Source organism: Micropterus salmoides, unplaced genomic scaffold (genome assembly GCF_014851395.1).
Source record: "Micropterus salmoides isolate LMB-PRFRI ecotype aquatic unplaced genomic scaffold, ASM1485139v1 Ms_hic_scaffold_11, whole genome shotgun sequence".
NCBI lineage: Eukaryota > Metazoa > Chordata > Actinopteri > Centrarchiformes > Centrarchidae > Micropterus > Micropterus salmoides.
In genome coordinates, this window is record NW_024040152.1 from 794,422 (window position 1) to 802,821 (window position 8,400).

General features: G+C 40.1%; 1 long non-coding RNA gene across 1 annotated transcript; it reads left to right on the plus strand.

Annotated features, from left to right (window-relative positions):
* Positions 1-3,686: 3,686 nt before the first annotated feature.
* On the plus strand, positions 3,687-4,379 carry LOC119896836. Its single transcript, XR_005443283.1, has 2 exons — positions 3,687-3,819; positions 4,192-4,379. It is a non-coding gene; the product is annotated as an uncharacterized LOC119896836 (long non-coding RNA).
* The last annotated feature ends 4,021 nt before the right edge of the window (positions 4,380-8,400 follow it).

The window sequence follows — 8,400 nt, forward strand, 5'->3', positions numbered from 1 at the left end:
GATGCACAAGAACACAAGACACAAGATTTTTAACACTATTTTGAAGAAATATGAAATGCTGAAATATATATGAGTAGGGGGTCTGGGGGTCCTCCCCCACTGCTTCCTGCATTCTGGAGACATTTTATGCTCCATTTTACAGTGGAAATGTCTTTTTACATAAAGGGAAACAAAACAAAATATTCAGCTGGCAGGTGACAATTCATTAATATAAAATTATAACAGAATATTATAATGTAATTAGCATTTTTAACAAATGGTTCAGCCATTTCAAAATGTGGTGGGACATGTCCCCAGTGTAAATGAGTAATAAAAATCTGTGATTTGTGCTTAAGTCTGCACAGTTTGAAATCTCACCACATTTCAACCCTCTTTTCCTCCTCTCAACACACTGTATCCTACATTTACTTTACTGTGGTGAAATGAGGTTTACTATGAGTATCATGCTTAAAATAACATTATTTTCTTCATGTTTATTGAAGCATTCATCATCCCCAAGGTTTAAGACAATGCTGAAAAATACCAAGAATTTCATAATCCATAATGATATCTAGCCTACTTAATTAGAAAATGCTCTCAGACTTTCGCCAAGGATGATGTTCACTGAGGAGTGATGGTTAAAATCTGTGATGGTAAATGTAACTGCGAGATGCAGTTCTGATTGGAAGGAAATATTAAATAAATTTTTTTGTTATACATTCTGCTATTACGCATTTGCAACATTATTGTGAAAGTGACACCTGTAGTAACTGGTGGTAACAGTAAATGTAGGTTAATAGGCCTACTACAGGTCACAGAAGTCTGGGGCAGCTAATGAAACTATTATCAGGCAATTTTTGTTTTTTTTCCATAATTATGTGAGCAGTCATGATCTGACTTTAAGACTTCTGCAGGAGTATGAAATGCTCAGTTTGCATTGGCACTAACTCGAGCATTATACTGGGAATTTCGCCACAGAAGCATTTTCTAAAACTACAAATATATTAGTATTGCATTACTTTCATCAGTGGCCATTTTGCAGGCCTGATGGGACGCTTTGGCAGGCCTGATGTGGCCCGTGGGCTGCCAGTTGATGATACTCAGTAAAAGGCACACGACAGTCCGCCTGGAGTTTGCCAAAAGACACCTGAAGGACTCTCAGACCATGAGAAACAAAATTCTCTGATGAAAAAAAACGATTTAACTCCTGAATGGCGAGCGTCATGTCTGCAGGAAACCAGGCACTGCTCATCACCTGGCCAATACCATCCCTACAGTGAAGCATGGGGGTGGCAGCATCATGCTGTGGGGATGTTTTTCAGCGGCGAGACTGGGAGACTAGACAGGATCGAGGGAAAGATGAATGCAGCAATATGCGGAGACATCCTTATTTTAAATATAGGTTTATTAAATTCTTATTATTATTAATTAAATCAGTTCAAAAGAATACTCTTTCTGGCACAGAAAGCAAGTGATGGACATCATCTTATTAATTTCCTGCCCTATGACCTGCCAGAACTGCTTTACTTTTCTACAGTACCATAAACAATGTGTAAGACTACCAGTTTCTATATTACACTTGGGGCACAAGATGCATTAGGTTTTTATTTAGGACATTGAGTGGGATATACAGGGTATGAGCCCTGTGTGGGAGCTTCAGTTGCATGGCTCTCACGCGGTTACAGACATTCAGAGTTTTTGCGCTTTTTCAAGCATTCCAGCCATTATCTGTTATTTTACCATTAACAGATAATGTCATATAAGCCCTTCAGAAAGGTGTTTGTGATGTTTACCCCTTAAGGATATTATAATAAACTAATAGAACTGCCTATTTTGACACAGAAGGATAGTGGTATCCCTTGTGACAAAATGTTACTTGCAAATATTGAAAGTAATCCTGTTTTTGAATATCATATTTCCATTTCAACTGACTAATGGACATCATGGTAGAGCCTTCCAGTAGTTTGTGTAAAGCAGGTATTCCTTTATTTACCCAAATCCAGAAGTTATCATCCATTAGTCCAGGGGGAAAATCAGGATTGTCACATATTGGAGTGAAGCAGAGATGCTCACAAGTCTCTGAGCTAGAGTTCAAGTCTCAAGTCTCTGAGCTAGAGTTCAAGTCTCAAGTCTCTGAGCTAGAGTTCAAGTCAAATCTCTGAGCTAGAGTTCAAGTCAAATCTCTGAGCTAGAGTTCAAGTCAAATCTCAGAGCTAGAGTTCAAGTCAAGTCTCAAGTCTCTCGTGGTTATAATCACCTACAGCGTAGAACACTGCATATATATTCGGAATTCTGTAACTGTAACCCGTTTTTCACTTACAGAGCCATGTAGCCTAGTGTGCAATGCATCTACAACTAAACACAGCTTATTAACTGTAAGTGAACACATCCCCCAGACTTTCAAACCAGTGTAACTAAATAAAACTGTAACGTCACATGATCAACAATAAACCTGTAACCTGTTTGCAGCCAACGTTAATAGATAACATGATGGCAGCCAGCGGGACATAAATGATTACATTGACTACAACAAGTTTGGAAAGCAAACAAACGCTCATTCATCTTCATAGCGAACAACAGTCGGTGTTAACATCTCGTTGGTCGTAGCTAATGCAAGAAAAAAGCTAACGTTAGATGGCCAATGCTGAACTAAACATGTTTACTAGACTATCAGCTTTCTAACCTATTTTGCATGTGGTACATCTTTTGGTTTTGTCTTGTTGTATGAAGTTGTAAAGCCGAGTTTATGATGAATGGCACAGCAGCTGCCGGTGTTACACCTGTGTTTGTTGTCTTCTCTCACGTGTGGCCGTGTGCAGCAGATACTACGTAGGTAGGTTACAGGTAACCCAGGGAGGGGAATAAGCAAGCTCATCAGACGTTTACTAAAAATAAACATTACTCACAAGTCCCGTACTTCGAGTTTGAGTCAAGTCCAGGGCTGGGACAAAAAAATCGGCCCTGGCATTTTGGTCAGACACCCCTCACCAATACACCATCGTTGTCACGATCCTGTCCTGAGTGCTGTGTTTTTGTCTTCTCTGTTTAGCTCTGTGTATTCCCTTGTTCATTTACTGGTTCTGTTCAGCTCTATTTGTACCAGTCTGTCATGTGTTATAGATTGTTTCCTTCATCTCAGCCCTGTGTCTTAGCTCCTAGTTTTGTGTCTTGTTGATGTTACCAGTTTCCTGTACCCGTGAGTTCTGTTTGTCGTGCTTGGGATTAATAAACGCTGGAACTCAATCTCAGCTCACAGTGTCATGCGTTTGGGCTCACTCCTGCTGCACTCACTCAGCAAACCCTGACAATCGTTCCATTTAAGGGGTCAGATTAGGGGTGTGAAGAAACACTGAGTTGGTTTTGACATGTGGTCATGTCAGAGAGGTGATTGTGATATATTAAATCATCTCAACAGCGATACAATGTTCATGCAAAGTCTGAACTGACATCATAATCAGTCAAGATATCTCTGGTCTTCCTGTATATACTCATTTTTAATGATGATGATGATGTTTACAATAAGTTATCAATTTGTGATGCATAGATTTTCTGAAGAGAAGTTTTGAAGCTTAAAATTGGCGGAGCTGGCCGGCGCCATCTTGGCAGAGCGTCACCGCACGTCACTCCAGATAACCAAAAATGGGCAAAGAGGTGGGTCGTGGGTGGTGTAGCTGAGGTGACGGGTTGCTGAAACCACACCCGCCTAGTTCGACGTGACCGAGTTAGCTCAGGCTGAGGAGCTAATGCTATATGTTACTGTGCGTTAGCAGAGGTAGCTTTTACCCAGTGCTTGTCTAGTTGGAGGTTGGTAGCCTGGGGCATTACCAGCTTATCCTGGAGGTAAGTTAACCTGAAGCTATACAACAATATGTAAAGTAACTATTTCTCTAACAAGGTTTAAAATGCTTCAATGTTTTTTAATTTATATGTAAATATATAGATTATGTGGAGACTAACGTTACCATGAATCAGCATTTATTGTTATGGCTACTCTTGATATTTGACAGCTGATATTACATTGTCTGTCTTCAAAGGGCAACACAAAAACATATTGTTGACTCTATATATCGAGGTGTAGCTCCCTTGTTCCATTTTCTCTCAAATATATGACATAATACTAGTGTCAACCAAACTGAGGCATCTTTTATAGTTAACTTCATATTTTACCTTATCTACCTGCAAAATGTATTACTCATTATTTTCCTTCCACAGTCATAGTGTGGATCAGATGTCCCACCTGGTGCCAGACAGCTGCAGAGACCTGGAACACATCCTCAGAGTTCTGGACGTCTGTATCTGATGGCGTGGACTGACGTGGAAAGGCCTTCTCCCCTTCTGTACACTTTTAGTTTTAATTGTTGTTCTTGTGTGTTTTGCAATACATTCTCTATATATTTGCACTAATTTTGTCTTTATTACTTACTACAATTCCAAGGACAAGTTAATCTTACAACAAAGTATCAAACATTAAAGCTGAGCTCTTGTTAAGGGAGATAAGTCTAGTATCACTTTCTACCTTATACTTTAAGATAAATAAGGGGTCTACACTCAGTACCACAGCCTGAATAGTATTTGAAGAGGGCATTGTTTGCCGCTCTGTTATATGTCTTGTTTTAAGAATGTGCACACCTCCAAACCAACCACAGGTTGGAACAAAGAATGACCTGCACAGAGTAATAATGAATGTCACTTCCATCTCTTAAAGAGGTGGTATTCTGCTCATTTTCAGGTTCAAAATCCTATTAAGGGGATGTACCAGAACAGGTTTACATGGTTTAATTTTCAGAAAACACCATTTTGTTGATATACTGCACATTGCTGCAGCTTCTCTTTTCACCCTGTGTTGAAGGCTCGTTTTAGCTATGGAGTGCTACATCTTGTGTCTAAATGATTTGTTGGGATTTGCAGTTCCTAGTTAAGGACTACTAGCCAATCAGAAGCAGAGAAGGGCGGACCAATGAGAAGCCGGTAAACACAGCTTCGTTTCAGCTGTACATGTTGCCGACCAGCTTGGCAACATAGGCTGGCGCAAGAGTTTTGAGAGTGGTGAGTTATTATTCTGTAACAAAAGTATTTTTCATCCATAAAGTTTTAACTGAGCTCTGTCTCTACATCACAGTAACAACTTTATGTCCGTTGACTGCCTGGAGGGTAGCTAGTGTTTGGAAGGGAGAGGAGGTGTGTGCTGAAGCTCAGTGTTTTTCCACCGGTGTTTTTGAGGGCGTGTCGGAGTAGCTGCTTGGCGAGCGTTATGAGGCGCATTTAGCTTTCATCCCTGTGACGTCACAGGGATGCTGTGGTCTAATACAAATGGTGATATGTCCTGTGTTGTTTAACACAACTAGATGTGAATACCAGGAAATACAATCAGAAATTCTGAACTCTTGTTTCATACTCATCTTTTGATCTTAAACCCAAATGTCTTCAGTGAACAACAAAAACAAAGGAATTTGCCTTACCGTTCCAATACTTTTGGAGGGGACTGTATGTATAGGAACCTAGAGTCATAATTTGAAATCAGTAGAGTTCAGGTGTTTAAGTAAAACAAAAACAAAAGGCTGAACAAACCAGTAAGCTGCAAGATCTGGCAGGGCCACTGTAGAGCTGGACTCTGGTGCTTCATATCTGGGAAGATGCTGCCTTCAACTCATCTGGCAGTATGGCAATGTGCAATATACTGTTTATTGATATGTGCAATTTTAATCTTGCTGCTGGGCACCACTTGAACAGTCAAGTTAGCTCTTATTGTATATTTATTATTCTGTTCTTATGTTAAATTTATGTTGAACTGGTATTAGTTGACATATATTTATAGAGAATTGTAATGCACCTTTGGGTTGTCACAAAAGTAATCTGCTACACAATAACAATAGGGCTGGAATCTTGAATATAAACAGGGCCTCACAGGTTCTAATTACATGCAGCTAGAGAGCCTACACTAGTGTTTGGTCATTGACCGCCCCCTGTTGGTGCTTTAGAGGCATTTCATGTCCATGAAAGCAAATAGAGAAAGTTAAAATCAGCACTGAACCATTGTGTCTCAGTAGTGCAGTGGTTAAGTGCTTTTCCTGCCACTGCCAAGATTGATGGGTCGAGCCTAGGGCAGGGTATGTTGACTGTAATATTAAACTGAAGAAAAGTTTGTTTTTGTTCTTGAAAACTTACAAAACTTTCACACACGCCAGGAGGGTAAAATACCAACAAGAAGTCGGCCATTTTGGAGTGAATTGTCATATTTGGGCGATTTACACACTCCGCGCTTAAAACAAACTCCTCCTAGAGAATTAGTCCGTGCGACTTCAAATTTTTGCTGTGCAGTCTTATCCCATCAATGATTACATGCTGTTCAAATGGTTTTGATCGACCAGGGCTGTGGAGTGGAAAATCAATGATTCGCCACAAAACAGGAAGTTGTTACAACTAAAGTGTACATGCTCACATCTGTACCAAACTTTATGTGATTGATAATGGCCCAGCCTCCAACATATCTACATGCCAAAATTCAGTTATAGTTATAGCGCCACCTACTGGCAACAGGAAGTAAGCCTTGAGTGACACTCATTATGCGATTAAAATAAACATGATGTACTGGGACATAACGTATCATTACTGGGTGCTCCTTTGCATCACATAGAGGACACAGGAAGTGACTTTTAAGCATTTTTTACAGCTTGCAAAGTGCGTGACAATTTAGAGCAACACTATCTGATGCGCTTCACCTGCAAGGGTGACAGGTAGTCCAACGCTGATTGCTGCTTCAGTATTTAACTGAATTAGTCTGTTGCATTTGATTCTTTTACCTGTAGGTAGCGCTAAAGGATTTTAATTTGCTGATGGAACAGTACTTTGCAGCAGCATTGGTAGCAGTCACAGCTAATAGCTGACAGCTCTCACACGCATTTTCTTAAGGAAATGACCATTCTAGTTATTCATATTATTCTGATCTATTAGATCTTATTTTGATAACATCTGTGTTTAGTCTTCAGTAACCTGTATCCTGTCTGTTACTCCAGAAGCCTTCAGCGTGCCTGTCTCTCTGTTTTCCCCTGCTGTCTCTCTGCCTGCCTGTCTCATTAGTCCTGATCCCTCTCACCTGTGTTGCTCCCGCCTGCTCATTAGTCCCTGGTGTATAAATGTTTGGTGTTTCTGTTCAGTCCCTGTCTGGTCCTTGTAGCTGGTAATGCTCTGTCTGATATCATGTGGATGTATTCAGCCTGTTTGTTTGCCCTGCTTGTTTCTGTGGATTTTGGATTACCGTGTTTTAGTTGGACTGTTTATTTTGGAAAGCCACAGCTCAGCCAGTATGCCTGTAAGTGTGCTCACCTTTAGGTTGTTCAAATAAACCTTTTGAACTGTAACAATGGTTGCGTTTTCAAAGAAAACAACTTACAGTCAGCAGTGCATAACGAAACTCAGGGAGACGGAGGACTACAGAAGCTTAGGAGGTACAGAAGGGATGGTGTGCAGCTAAGGTCATCTCCACAGGAAACATTAATAAAAATCAACTCAGTGTGATAAAATTTACAATTCTTCAATAAAATCATTAAATTCACAAATACAAATTGAAAACAAGAATTATTAGAGTGCATTTTTAACTCTGTTATGATTACATTACTTTTGATTAAAAACATTAAGTCGCTAACACAGCCAAACATCAAGCAAGTGCAACAAAACACCGCAATAAGTATAATATACATATATAGATAGATAGATAGATCATATAGACCATCTCCACAGTCTGTCAGTTTATTAGCCAATAGTGATGCAAGTCAGGGGCAGCTATCATTAGCACGGATCTGCCGCTGTTTGCTTCAAAACATTCAATTTAGACATTGTTGTTTTACCAATAATATAGATACACAGCTACTTCAACCGTCTCACTCGCTGAAAACTTCCATGACCCACATAGTATACAATAATGCAACATAATGCCGCAGGATAACACCCCAGTCGAAGACCCATTCTCTACAGTAACGTTACTTACTGAGGTCTAACTGTTATAAAATAACAATCTCATTTTAATATTAAGTCTAACTCACTAATTGCTCACATTGCTGAGCCTCCGTCTCCCTGAGTTCTTTTCAAGGTCCCTCCCACACCGTCAGGGGCCCACTTGCCATGGCTTGCCTCAAAAAAGTTCCATGTGCTTTCACACCTCGTCTTGCAAGCTCTGTGCTGAAAAGTAAGAAATTCCCTTTTCTGTTTGTATTGGTTACATGGTCCATCACTCAGAAAGTGTTGAACAGATACATTTGGATATGTGGCTTGTATGTAATCCAGCACTGGATTCATGTGTTCCCATATTGCTGGGGGGCTTTTGTGTTTGGAGGGTGATACTGTGCTAAAGCAAATAGCTCTTTTTTGCCACCTATGTACAAAACACCAGTGTGCAGAGTAGCTGGTGGGAGTAGCCAACGTGCA